Here is a 15,162-nt window from a genome sequence, read left to right on the forward strand (position 1 = left end):
AGTGAACCCTCCCTCACCTCATTTTGTTATAAAATCTTTGGTCCAGAAAGCACTGTATATCAACAAACATGGCTTCACACATAGCTGGAATGAGCTTAGCTCATCAGTACAACCTTCAAAAAAGTATTTTCCACATATAATGTGTCCATTACAATCTATGCAAGAATCAGAATGCATGATTTGTCACCAGTACTTAAAAACGTGAATAAAACAATAAATAAATAATTACCACACAAAACATTTTCTGATAGTGATTTATTGATACAAGTGGCGTGGGCAAGCAGTCAATCACGTAACCTCTCCCATGTAGCTAGTGAGCTAAGCTATAGCATTAGCAATGTCTTTCAAAAGGAGACCACTCACAAATGTGGAAATTCTGGAGATTTTTTATAAATTCTGACAATGAGTCTGAGTATTGAAAGTCAGGAATCGGATTCTGACAGTGAGGAGCTGCCCCCCAACCTTGTAGCCATTGACAACCCTGAATCTGAGGGCCCCTTGTCTACTGACAAAGTCCCAGGTTTCTTTGAAGATGCTGGTGGTGATGGAGGCAGACCGACAGTGGATGCAGTACAGGAGTTCTGTGGTAGCTGGAAGGCCGCCAGCCATTTCACCCCTTCTGGCCTTGCTGTTCGCTTTGATGAGTCCCAGTCTGGAGTGCAAAGCCCCTTGCCATTTCCCTCTGAGGCAGAGTGCTTCAAGCTGTTTCTGACAGAGGAGTTGGTGGGAGACATAGAGGAGACCAATCACTATGCCTTGGCGCTACAAGAGAAGAGAGAGCCAGGAGTGGGGGGAAACTCACTAAATGGGTGACAACCACAATTTCTGAAATGTATACCTTCCTGGTGACAATCCTTCTCATGGGAATAGTTAAGAAAAACTCCCTAAGAGAATGCTGGAGCACAGATCCTATGTTTGCAACTCCCTTCTTTGCCAAACTCTTTTTGTCAACAATGCTACTGCCAACCTAAATGACCCATTACACAAAATAAGAAATGTTCTTACCAGCCTGACATCAGCATTTGGTCGGGTTGCCATACAAGGATCTATGCATTGATGAGTCCCTGATGTTATGGAAGGGTAGGCTGGTGTTCCGTCAATATATTCCCTCCAAAAGACACAGGTTTGGAGTCACGTTCTTTGTCATGTCCGAAGTGAAGATAGGATTTGTCCAGGACATTATAGTCTACACAGGGTCTACCACTGACATCCAACATTATGAGGGGCTTGGGGTGTTCGTGTCCACGGTGATGACCATGCTGGCTCCTCATCTAGGCAAGGGGCACAGTTTGTATGTGGACAATTGGTACAGCAGTCCCACACTCTTCCAGCATCTGTTCTCCAACAGCACAGGGGCCTGTGGCACAGTCAGGTCGAATAGGAAGGGGATGTCGGCATTCGGATGCAGGAAGATGCAGAGGGGAGGTTGAGTTCACTGAGAATGGTCAACAACTGGCAGTAAAGTGGCATGACAAACGAGACGTCCATGTCCTCTCCGCTGTCCATACAGCAACCATGTCGGCCACAGGGAAGGTGGACCACCTGACGGGAGAGAGAAAAATCAAACCAGACTGCGTGCTTGACTATAACCTCAAAATGCGGGCAATGGATAAGGCTGACATGATAAACATATTTTTGGAATGCACTCTAAAAAAAATATTTTTCCATCTGATCGACACTCCTGCCCTTCACCGCCAACTAACAGGTGAGATGATTACTGAAGGTATTTTTTGTAATTGGATGTATAGTTCACATACAGATCACATACAGTTCCATTATGCAATTATAGTAACAATATCTTACCCACCTACCCAGTGCATTATCATCTTCTCCCTTCCCTGATCCTTCCCACGCCCTCATAGGTAAAGTAATCACCTACCAAAAGTACAGAGAAAACCTAATGAGAGAGCTGCGGGAGGAGTACCACACCCGTCCTGCTGCAGGCAATCCCCTATGCCTCACTGCACGGCATTTTCCCTGCAAAGTCCCTCAAAAACTGCTACTCAAGGTAGTCGCACACGGAGGCACTGCAAAGTCTGCCTGTCTGGCACCAGGAGAAGGAAGCAGAGGAAGTTGACAAAGTACATGTTTAGCTTGTGACACACCTATGTGTTTCACCATGCTTTGGGGAGTATCATATGCTCAAGCACTATTGAGCACATCTACAGCAATTACTGACTGACCTGACAGGTGACTTGACAGGTGCATACTGTAGGGTGTATAGCGTAGCCATATTACACTTCAACCCGACAATTGCTAGCATGAGCATTCAAGACCGAAGATATGCCCCGCATGTCCCCATTTGCTGTAGAGAGGCTTGGTGCTGGCACGTTGCTTCCAGAGGTGCAGGTATGTAGCCTAGTATTTGTTTTATGTAATCTCCACCTAGCCAAAATCTGTTCCTTTTGAATGACCTTAATGTTTGCCCCAACAGGACTCAGTGTTTGTGTCCTCGCAGATGTTGTGCTTCACGGTGCGAAACATGCATTGCCTGAGTCACACTGGAGCGAGCAACACATCAGCAGTTGTACCATTTGCGTACCCGTCAGTGATTCACTGCTACTGATTGCACACATTGGAACAAACAACGTAGCTCAAGGGGATTCTCCTTACAACATTATCAGGAGGATGCTGGAACTGATCGTCAGAGTTAGGGAGTATCAGTATGAAGTAATGTTTGCCGTTTGCTTCATTCTACCCCGACCGAAGGACGATGCTACTACTAAACATGTAGTTAAGGAAACAAAAATCGTCTTTTGGAGCATCTGTCATATGAAAACGATGGTGTCATTTATTTTAGGCCTAACAGATTATTTCTGAGGCACTCACAACCAAATCACACACTTTATAACAGTGACCGACTTCATCTTAATTGTCACTGCAAGGGTAGACTTTTAGATTATTTGCAGCGTTTTTTTGTGTGTTTCATTACGAGGTAGGGAAGTCAAGGCAGGTTTAGATAGTTTATTACTGTTTTTTTTTTTTTTTTTTTATATTTTACCTTACATTGATCAGTGATGCAAACTGCTGAAGGCACAAAATGGTGGCACTTTTTTTGTTGTTGCACTGAAACATAAAAAAAAATATTAAAAAAGCCCTGCTAGGAGGCAATGCAGGTTTTAACTTCTCTAGGGCCAGTGGGACCTACGTAACAGCCAGTGGAATCCTGTGGCGTTTTATTCAAATACCTTAGAAATGCTATTACTTCAATTTCTCAAACATATGACTATTTTACACCATTTTAAAGACAAGACTCTCGTTAATCTAACCACACTGTCCGATTTCAAAAAGGCTTTACAACGAAAGCAAAACATTAGATTATGTCAGCAGAGTACCCAGCCAGAAATAATCAGACACCCATTTTTCAAGCTAGCATATAATGTCACATAAACCCAAACCACAGCTAAATGCAGCACTAACCTTTGATGATCTTCATCAGATGACACACCTACGACATTATGTTATACAATACATGCATGTTTTGTTCAATCAAGTTCATATTTATATAAAAAACCAGCTTTTTACATTAGCATGTGACGTTCAGAACTAGCATACCCCCCGCAAACTTCCGGTGAATTTACTAAATTACTCACGATAAACATTCATAAAAAACATAATTATTTTAAGAATTATAGATACAGAACTCCTCTATGCACTCGCTATGTCCGATTTTAAAATAGCTTTTCGGTGAAAGCACATTTTGCAATATTCTGAGTAGATAGCCCGGCATCACAGGGCTAGCTATTTAGACACCCACCAAGTTTAGCCCTCACCAAAGTCAGATTTACTATAAGAAAAATGTTATTACCTTTGCTGTTCTTCGTCAGAATGCACTCCCAGGACTTCTACTTCAATAACAAATGTTGGTTTGGTTCAAAATAATCCATAGTTATGTTCAAATATCCTGTTTTGTTCGTGCGTTCAAGACACTAGCCGAAGTGTAAAGAAGGGTGACGCGCACGACGCGTTTCGTGACAAAAAAATTCTAAATATTCCATTACCGTACTTCGAAGCATGTCAATCGCTGTTTAAAATACATTTTTATGCCATTTTTCTCGTAAAAAAGCGATAATATCTTTGACCGGGAAAGCGTGTTTACGTTCAAAGAGAGAGAAAATAAAAACATGGGATCCCCTTGTGCACGAGCCTCAGTCTGATGGTCCTCTGATAGAGCACTTACCAAAGGCGCTAATGTCTTTCAGCCTGGGGCTGGAATTACATCATTCAGCTTTTTCCCGGGTTCTGAGAGCCTATGGGAGCCGTAGGAAGTGTCACGTTACAGCAAAGATCCTACATTTTCAATAAACAGAGCCAAGAAGCCCAAGGAATGGTCAGAGAGGGTACTTCCTGTACAGAATCTTCTCAGGTTTTTGCCTGCCATACGAGTTCTGTTATACTCACAGACACCATTCAAAAAGTTTTAGAAACTTTAGGGTGTTTTCTATCCAAAGCCAATAATTATATGCATATTCTAGTTTCTGGGCAGTAGTAATAACCAGATTAAATCGGGTACGTTTTTTATCCAGCCGTGTAAATACTGCCCCCTAGCCCTAACAGGTTAACCAATTAAACATCAAAGAATAGGATCTACATGATCAGTCTCTGTGTAAAATAAAGTGGTTCATGTGAACCTAACTCACAGCTAAAAAAAAAATGTAAAGAAAGCAATCCAATGTTATTTGTTGCCTAGACTTTACTACAAATGACACTTAAGTCTTGAAAAAAAAAAACAATACACTAATATTTGTTAGGGTTTAACCAACTATTTATTTGCATAACCAATGTAATACAACTATTTAAACCTATATATTAAAATTAGTTGTGGTGCATAACTTATGAATACTAATGCTAAACATAAGAGGTTTATATTGTATTAACATAGATTGAGCGACATATAATAGACATGACTAACTGGAGGGTTGCTGGCTAGTAGTGTAGGCTGAGTAGACTCGTGACACACACAATGCCTGGTTGTGGGGCCGCTCAAGGACAGGTGTATGTGAGGAACTGAGAGAGGGGAGAATGGCTGTGGCACAAGAACAGGCACTGTCCTTGGGTGTCTGACTCTAGGGTACACACACGAAGATAAGCTAGAAGACAACTATGCTTGGCAACAAAGATGCGTCTAGAGGCTGGGACCAGCATGCAGGCCAACGATAGGCTGGAGTAAGTCTAAACCACACCCAAGCCTCTACTATGACAGGCCCTCAGGGAGAGGGAACTACGTCTGTCAAGAAGTATTTAAGGAAGAACTTATGTCATTTCAGTTCTCTGTTTGCCCTGCGAGGTGTTACAGTGAACCCATATATACGAAGATTGCATTTACCATTTATTCTGCTTGACTAATTCTATTAATAAACAGCTGAAAATATATTCAGTAGCCTAGTGTTAAATTTTGTTCTGATACCAGAATTGAATTGACGCAGCCCTAACATATTGCAGTTAGCCATGACAGCCTTTAATAATAGAACGCCTGTGACCACACACATAAATATTGCACTTGGGAAAAGAACATCTTAAAATAGAATGAAACAAACAAGCATTCTATTTTTGCTATATTATAGTGGCCACTATAGACATCGATCAAGTGCACAAGGCTACATGTGTGCAAAAACAACATTCACTGAGCAAAAAAATGTATAATTCCCCCCTTACTCAGTGTTACTGTCAAGTTCAACACAACAAAAACAATATCTTAGGGCCACACTGCACATTATTTACATTGTACACTTTCTGCCTGTGGACATCTGTTCTACAATGTGCCAGCAAAAGTGAAAAAGCGGGAAAGTGTGTGGTGTTCCTTTCACATTTATAGTGGCATCCAAGCTTAAAGGTAGGCCCAGCTCCAGCTCTACTTGATCCCTGAATCCACTTGTTTTAACAAGAAACGTCTAATTTTCACCTAATTATCTCATTCTAAAAATGTACCACATACTGTAGCGGGAAAACATTAGTTAACAGATAGTGCTTAGTTCGTTAACTAGTTAACATTTCACACATTGCCAGGGTCCAGTAAGGAACCTAACGCGTTATAACTTGAGGAACGGCAAGGAGTCGTATAGCAGTTAATACTATAGCGAATTAGTTAGGTTACTAATGTTAGCTCATCTGATGTTGTAACGTTAGGTAGCTAACGTTAGCTGTCTGACTTTATTAGCAAGCACATTTTCACACCATAAATTCAATTATTTGATCAGATAAGTTGGCTAATGTTGCTCAACATTTCTCTGGCTAGCTAATGGAGAATTCGATCCAGTTAGCAAGTCACTTAACAACGCTAATACTTGAACCACCAAACTTTCTCCCTCACTTCATACTTTCCAAATGCCAGTAGTTTTTCGGTTACAGCTCATGAAGTACTCTCCCTCACCTCTCTCAACCCGCCTCCGTGGTCTTCTCGCCTAACTTACCTCTTCGTTATCGCTGAGGGGACGCGCTGCTGTAACTGGCAAGCTGCCTTTCCAGAGAGCGCTGATGCGGTAACTAGTCAATTGGTTCTCTTCTTTCTTCAGTCATGTGCTGCGCTGCATTCTGTTGTAATGTAACGATTGGCTGAGCCTCGGTGGATATTTTCTGAAAATCCTCCCAACCATGAAAATGAATAAGTATGCCTGTATATGTTAGGTTAGACAGCAGGCCGGCTAAGAATGAACGAGTTGCCCTGATTATGTCATATTGCATATATTTTAGGATGGTTGTAAAGCCCTATGTCGACCGTCAATTTTACTCCATGGGAAAGTTTTGTTTGAGAAGTGTTTTGATGGGCTGAGCGCTGTTTGGATGTAGTAGCTGACAGAGGGCTGGCTATGAACGACGCGGAGCGGTCATCTCCCAACGGAGTGAAAATAATTTGCTTACTGAAAGGTGTAAATCACATGAGCATTCAAGAAAATATATTTATATCAAGCTTTCGAGATGGAAGGCTGCAGACGTACCCCACGCGTTTTGATCATGGTCACTCATTACTTTACAGCTAGCTATATATATCTTATTATGCCTGTGTTGATTGATTGATTTAATTTAGAAGACAATACAAAATAAAAACATAAGGGCGCTCCAGCCAGTGACGCATCCACATACAATTTAAGAAAATCATCAAGGATAACACGACAAAGCTTAAAATCTTATTCCATTATTGTCCTTTTGAAGAGGGAAGGAGGTATGCAACATGGTTAAGTGGCAATTGTAATGTCAACAGACAATGATGTTTGAGTCATAACATGAAATAATTAGTACAATTCCCTTTCCTAATAAACAACTATGGACAGGTACATCTCCCTTGTCTCACATGCCCTTAATATATAAAACAACCAATACCTAATATATACAAGACAATCACAATATGATAACAGGCACCAAAACGCAGACCATATGCATTTTCCTTCTCAGCCACATACTATAATCTTACGACTCGCTTTTGAGACAATACTACTATTTAGCCATTTTTTTCAGTAAGAACTTGAAACTACATATGGCAGATTATTCAAATTCTTAGGAAGATTATTCCAAAGAATGGCAGCTGAGTATAAAAAAGTGTATTTCCCAATACCACTTTTAAATCTAAAGGAACAACATCAGTTTCACTCAATCTAGTGGAATAGTTATGGTTATCCCGTACCAAGTTAAAGTAGTTACATAGGTACCTGGGGACCATACAACTTCATCTGAGAGACTCTCCTCCACTTTGAGCCATCTAAAGGCTTTCAAAGTGGGAATGGTCAAGATGCCTAAATGCTGGAAGTTTAAGAATAATCCTGACTAATTTGTTCTGAGATGTCTGCAATTCATGTCATATTATCTTTGGGGCGCTAGTGGCGCACCAGTCTAAGGCAATGCATGTCAGTGCAAGAGGCATCACTACAGTCCCTGGTTCAAATCCAGGCTTTATCACATCTAGCTGTGATTGGGAGTCCCAAATGGCAGCACACAATTGCCCCAGCGTTGGCTGGGGTAGGCCATCATTGTAAATAAGAATTTGTTCTTAACTGACTTGTCCTACATTTTTTTATTTTATTTCACCTTTATTTAACCAGGTAGGCAAGTTGAGAACAAGTTCTCATTTACAATTGCGACCTGGCCAAGATAAAGCAAAGCAGTTCGACAACATTCAACAACACAGAGTTACACATGGAGTAAAACAAACATACAGTCAATAATACTGTAGAAAAATACGTCTATATACAATGTGAGCAAATGAGGTGAGATAAGGGAGGTAAAGGCCACGGTGGCAAAGTAAATTAAATATAGCAAGTAAAACACTGGAATGGTAGATTTGTAGTAGAAGAAAGTGCAAAGTAGAAATACTGGGGTGCAAAGGAGCAAAATAAATAAATACAGTAGGGGAAGAGGTAGTTGTTTGGACTAAATTATAGATGGGCTATGTACAGGTGCAGTGATCTGTGAGCTGCTCTGACAGCTGGTGCTTAAAGCTAGTGAGGGAGGTAAGTGTTTCCAGTTCCAGAGATTTTTGTAGTTCGTTCCAGTCATTGCCAGCAGTGAACTGGAAGGAGAGATGGCCAAAGGAGGAATTGGCTTTGGGGGTGACCAGAGAGATATACCTGCTACAGGTGGGTGCTGCTATGGTGACCAGTGAGCGGAGATAAGGGGGGACTTTACCTAGCAGGGTCTTGTAGATGACCTGGAGCCAGTGGGTTTGGCGACGAGTATGAAGCGAGGGCCAGCCAACGAGAGCGTACAGGTCGCAGTGGTGGGTAGTATATGGGTCTTTGGTGACAAAACGGATGGCACTGTGATAGACTGCATCCAGTTTGTTGAGTAGGGTATTGGAGGCTATTTTGTAAATGACATTGCCGAAGTCGAGGATTGGTAGGATGGTCAGTTTTACGAGGGTATGTTTGGCAGCATGAGTGAAGGATGCTTTGTTTTGCGAAATAGGAAGCCAATTCTAGATTTAACTTTGGATTGGAGATGTTTGATGTGAGTCTGGAAGGAGAGTTTACAGTCTAACCAGACACCTAGGTATTTGTAGTTGTCCACATATTCTAAGTCAGAGCCGTCCAGAGTAGTGATGCTGGACAGGCAGGGAGGTGCAGGCAGCAATCGGTTGAAGAGCATGCATTTAGTTTTACTTGTATTAAAGAGCAGTTGGAGGCCACAGAAGGAGAGTTGTATGGCATTGAAGCTCGTCTGGAGGGTTGTTAACACAGTGTCCAAAGAAGGGCCAGAAGTATACAGAATGGTGTCGTCTGCGTAGAGGTGGATCAGAGAATTACCAGCAGCAAGAGCGACATCATTGATGTATACAGAGAAAAGAGTTGGCCCAAGAATTTAACCCTGTGGCACCCCCATAGAGACTGCCAGAGGCCCGGACAACAGGCCCTCCGATTTGATACATCGAACTCTATCAGAGAAGTAGTTGGTGAGCCAGGCGAGGCAATCATTTGAGAAACCAAGGCTATTGAGTCTGCCGATGAAGATGTGGTGATTGACAGAGTCGAAAGCTTTGGCCAGGTCAATGAATACGGCAGCACAGTATTGTTTGTTATCGATGGCGGTTACGATATCGTTTAGGACCTTGAGCGTAGCTGAAATGAAGCCTAGAGCAGTCTTTAAAACAAAAAGCTGCAGTTTTTGTTTTTTTCTTACCCAGTTTACTGGTCCCGTCAGTGGTGAGCGTAACCTCGTTTTCATGCATCATCCTCTCTTGAATTTGCTGCACTTGACACCTGTCTTGCCTCCAGTCCAGTGTAATATTTTTGACATGTTGATGTTAGGTAACCTATCAATTTGCATCTCTGCCGTATTTTTTACAACACAATCTATTACTTGAGGTGCTTTGTTACATATTGACCGCTCTAAAGCACAGGTCAGCTCCATCACTGTCCATCTTGTGTTATCACTAAACACGCGACCATCCACTAGTGTAGAGAGCAGTGTTGCCAACTCCTCAGTAAGGAAAGTAGCTTAATCGGCTGTCCTAAAAGAAGCTAAATGACGTCATCGCCTAATTTGCATAATTGGCCATGTGCATGTAATTGTGATGGACGCTGTAGGAGAGAGGAATAAGGTCATGGGAGAGACAAAAAGTGAGTAAAAAAACACCCTTAATATGTTTAGAACTACAAATGAACTTTCTTCTGTCGATTCATGTTTTATTTGGGGGACCGGCAAAAGTGACCCAAAAGAGACACTGGCGGAGTTACTTATTTATTTATTTTTTTATATTGAATTTCTTTGTTTTTTTAGTTTAGTTTTCTTAATTTGGTTTGGTTTTTAACCTTATGGTCCACTTAGGAGCCTACAACAAGTCACAGTAAAACATGAACATTTTTAACCAGAACATTTTTATTTTTTTTGTATACTATCTACATGAACAATCTAAATGGACCAAAAAGAGACAATAGAAAAAACTGTCAATGGCAATGTGAGAAAATTATAGTAACTAGTCTGGCCCTAATTCAGGTTAATTGTTTAAAAAAAAAAGTAAACTAGGGCAGCATCAGCCAGCGGTGGCTTCCCGCATGCGTGATTCATTTGCAGTCTGGACGTGGAGGGGTGAACATCTGCTCTGACTGCAGCTGGGAGGGAAAGCTGCGCGAGGACTGTGAGTGCTTTGGGACAGGGGTAGGGCCCACGGCAGCACCCGCTGCTCGTTGAGAAGGGTAAGAACTATACGTGCTTTCACGTCAGTCTCCAGAAAAAGTAGCTAGATTTGTCGCTAGTCACTTTTTTGAAAATGTGTCGCTGGATGGGTCTGAATACTTGCTAAATATAGCGACAAAGTTGCTAAATTGGCAACACTGTTGGAGAGGCCCCTATCTGTTTCTTCCGTGCTTTGTTGGGATTGCCAGTAAACTATCTCATTGTTTAAATCATCAATTTTATCTGGCAATTTTTTTTCCTTTCTCTTCTTATACTGAAGTGTATTTAAATTGCTCTCTTCCACACTGAAGGTTTTTAGTTTACTTGCAGCTCCTCTACATTGCTCTCCAACTGTAAATTAACCTGTTCTAATCTGTGATTCGCTCCTTTCTGCTCCGTGATTTTAGTTTGAAGTAAATCTATTTTAACATCTTTACGTTTACTGCGTTTGTTTGAATTACGGAAGGTCTCTTCCGCGCTCTGATATTTATTTGTAAGGGAGATGCTGTTTCTTTAACTGTTGTAGCCCATGCTTCATTGCGTTGAATCTGAAGTCTAGACATTTGAGTCTTTAGTCTAGAAATGTATGAATCTAAATCTTTTAATTTAATTCTAGATATACACCAAATTGCACGCAGTTATTATTTATATTGTTGCTCCCCCTCACTTGTAGTTATGTTTTAAACGATTTTGCAGTCCTCTCAGTCAGTTCTTCCTCTTGAGTTAGCAGTTTGGTGTAACGGCTGTCTGTGGAAGTAGACCAAGGTGCAGCGGAGTTAGTGTTCATCTTGAATTTTAATAACCGTAAGAACACTATACAACAAAACAAGAATAGAAAACCGACAGCCAAACAGTACTGTCAGGTGCAAGACACTAAACAGAAACAATCCCCCACAAAACCCAAAGGAAAAACAGGCTCCTTATGTGTGACTCCCAATCAGCAACAACGAACTACAGCTGTGCCTGATTGGGAGCCACACACGGCCCAAAACAAAGAAATACAAAAACATAGAAAAATGAACATAGAATGCCCACCCAATGTAACACCCTGGCCTAACCAAAATAAAGAACAAAAACCCCTCTCTATGGCCAGGGCGTTACATGTGGAAAGTGACAGGAGTGGTGTATAAAGGGGGAGCAATTTTTCAGAAATGTCAGTCGTCATCTATTGTAAATATTTAGCAGTACTATAAATAATGTCACCAAATAAGTGTATAGTAATCCTTAATGAAGTAGAATTACAATGAATTGCTAAATATAAAATATTTGTTAGTTCATTTTATCACTTACAACCATAAAATAGCCATTTACAGCATGACAATGAACAATGCAACAATGATCCATATACCCTTAAACCAAAACCACCATACATTTAGTTAATTATAAAAAAAAAAAAAAAACTTTCTTAAAATGGGTAACATTATCTGCCAAAATAACACCAAGTGCCAATCAACAGTTGAAATAGTAACAAAGTGGGCTCCCAACACTGTTTTGGTAAAAAGCTGGGATGGGGCTGGAGAAATGTAACCCCTATAATGTATAGACAGCGTTATAGATGCAAGGACTGACCATCCATGGTACAACAGTTATAGTGTTAACCATGTTTTGAGTCTTTACAGTGTTTTTTTTTAAATCTTTTAATTTGACAAACATTGGAGTAAAACATAGCTTGTATTTTGGGTTCTGATAGAGAATGATAGTTGAACTAAGCTCATGAGGTATTTATAAGTTATATTATTTTGGGTATGGTAGATATAATTAGTTTACATGTTCAAAAATGGATGCAGTAACTGTTTATTCACCTTTAACATAAACACAGACTAGACACAGACACTGGAAATTAGATTGATATATATATAAATCTGGTAGATCGAGAATGTTCTCTTTGTAGTCATGTAAGGTTAGGCAGTGAGCTAGCCTTTCAAATGTCAGAAATGACACATTACTGTTGGGACTTTGAGGTTGCCCTTTTGTTTTCCTACGGGAAATTCTACACGGACATGTCTGTCTGGTTTAGGATGGGTGTGTAGCTGGTCTCCTGGGCGGTGGGGGATATCGGGGGTTCAACCTGGGTGAGGATGGGGGTGTAGCTGGTCTCCAGGGTAGTGGGGGATATCAGGGGTTCAACATGGGTGAGGATTTTTATTTATTTTTATTTCACCTTTAATTAACCAGGTAGGCAAGTTGAGAACAAGTTCTCATTTACAATTGCGACCTGGCCAAGATAAAGCAAGCAGTTTGACACATACAACAACACAGAGTTACATGGAGTAAAACAAACATACAGTCAATAATACAGTAGAAAAATAAGTATATATACAGTGTGAGCAAATGAGGTGAGATAAGGGAGGTAAAGGCAAAAAAAGGCCATGGTGGCAAAGTAAATACAATATAGCAAATAAAACACTGGAATGGTAGATTTGTAGTAGAAGAAAGTGCAAAGTAGAAATAATGGGATGCAAAGGAGCAAAATAAATACAGTAGTGGCAGAGGTAGTTGTTTGGGCTAAATTATAGATGGGCTATGTACAGGTGCAGTGATCTGTGAGCTGCTCTGACAGCTGGTGCTTAAAGCTAGTGAGGGAGGTAAGTGTTTCCAGTTCCAGAGATTTTTGTAGTTCGTTCCAGTCATTGGCAGCAGAGAACTGGAAGGAGAGACGGCCAAAGGAGGAATTGGCTTTGGGGGTGACCATAGAGATATACCTGCTGGAGCGCGTGCTACAGGTGGGTGCTGCTATGGTGACCAGTGAGCTGAGATATGGGGGGACTTTACCTAGCAGTGTCTTGTAGATGACCTGGAGCCAGTGGGTTTGGCGACGAGTATGAAGCGAGGGCCAGCCAATGAGAGCGCACAGGTCGCAGTGGTGGGTAGTATATGGGGCTTTGGTTACAAAATGGATGGCACTGTGATAGACTGCATCCAGTTTATTGAGTAGGGTATTGGAGGCTATTTTGTAAATGACATCGCCAAAGTCGAGGATCGGTAGGATGGTCAGTTTTACGAGGGTATGTTTGGCAGCGTGAGTGAAGGATGCTTTGTTGCGAAATAGGAAGCCAATTCTAGATTTAACTTTGGATTGGAGATGTTTGATGTGAGTCTGGAAGGAGAGTTTACAGTCTAACCAGACACTTAGGTATTTGTAGTTGTCCACATATTCTAAGTCAGAACCGTCCGGAGTAGTGATGCTGGACGTGCGGGCAGCGATCGGTTGAAGAGCATACATTTAGTTTTACTTGTATTTAAGAGCAGTTGGAGGCCACAGAAGGAGAGTTGTATGGCACTGAAGCTCGTCTGGAGGGTTGTTAACACAGTGTCCAAAGAAGGGCCAGAAGTATACAAATTGGTATCGTCTGCGTAGAGGTGGATCAGAGACTCACCAGCAGCAAGAGCGACATCATTGATGTATACAGAGAAAAGAGTTGGCCCAAGAATTGAACCCTGTGGCACCCCCATAGAGACTGCCAGAGGCCCGAACAACAGGGCATCCAATTTGACACATCGAACTCTATCAGAGAAGTAGTTGGAGAACCAGGTGAGGCAATCATTTGAGAAACCAAGGCTACTGAGTCTGCCGATGAGGATGTGGTGATTGACAGAGTCGAAAGCCTTGGCCAGGTCAATGAATACGGCAGCACAGTATTGTTTCTTATCTATGGTGGTTACGATATCGTTTAGGACCTTGAGCGTGGCTGAGGTGCACCCATGACCAGCTCTGAAACCAGATTGCATAGTGGAGAAGGTGCGGTGGGATTCGAAATGGTCGGTAATCTGTTTGTTGACTTGGCTTTCGAAAACCGTAGAAAGGCAGGGTAGGATAGATATAGGTCTGTAGTAGTTTGGGTCAAGAGTGTCCCCCCCTTTGAAGAGGGGGATTACCACAGCTGCTTTCCAATCTTTGGGAATCTCAGACGACACGAAAGAGAGGTTGAACAGGTTAGTAATAGGGGTTGCAACAATTTCGTCATATAATTTTAGAAAGAAAGGGTACAGATTGTCTAGCCCGGCTGATTTGTATGGGTCCAGATTTTGCAGCTCTTTCAGAACATCAGCTGACTGGATTTGGGAGAAGGAGAAATGGGGAAGTCTTGGGCGAGTAGCTGTGGGGGGTGCAGTGCTGTTGACCGCGGTAGGGGTAGCCAGGTGGAAAGCATGGCCAGCCATAGAAAAATGCTTATTGAAATTCTCAATTATAGTGGATTTATCGGTGGTGAGTTTCCTATCCTCAGTGCAGTGGGCAGCTGGGATGAGGTGTTCTTATTCTCCTTTGACTTTACAGTGTCACAGAACTTTTTTGAGTTTGTGTTGCAGGAAGCAAATTTCTGCTTGAAAAAGCTAGCCTTGGCTTTTCTAACTGCCTGTGTATACTAGTTTCTAACTTCCCTGAAAAGTTGCATATCACAGGGGCTGTTCGATGCTAATGCAGAATGCCATAGGATGTTTTTGTGTTGGTTAAGGGCAGTCAGGTCTGGAGAGAACCAAGGGTTATATCTGTTCCTGGTTCTACATTTCTTGAGTGGGGCATGCTTATTTAACCTCTATGGGCTATGTGGGACGCAAGCG

General features: G+C 41.7%; 1 long non-coding RNA gene across 5 annotated transcripts; it reads right to left on the reverse strand.

Moving 5' to 3' along the window:
* Positions 1-222: 222 nt before the first annotated feature.
* On the reverse strand, positions 223-7,835 carry LOC123725208 (uncharacterized). 5 transcript variants are annotated; one of them, XR_006757720.1, is made up of 4 exons: positions 6,411-7,835; positions 1,808-1,875; positions 1,006-1,542; positions 223-762 (listed from the first exon to the last, which is right to left on the reverse strand). It is a non-coding gene; the product is annotated as an uncharacterized lncRNA (long non-coding RNA). The 5 variants fall into 5 exon arrangements; XR_006757721.1 differs by having other exon boundaries at positions 6,371-7,835; XR_006757719.1 differs by having other exon boundaries at positions 1,812-1,875; positions 6,411-7,834.
* Positions 7,836-15,162: the final 7,327 nt, after the last annotated feature.

Source organism: Salmo salar, chromosome ssa11 (assembly GCF_905237065.1).
Source record: "Salmo salar chromosome ssa11, Ssal_v3.1, whole genome shotgun sequence".
Classification (NCBI taxonomy): Eukaryota; Metazoa; Chordata; class Actinopteri; order Salmoniformes; family Salmonidae; genus Salmo; species Salmo salar.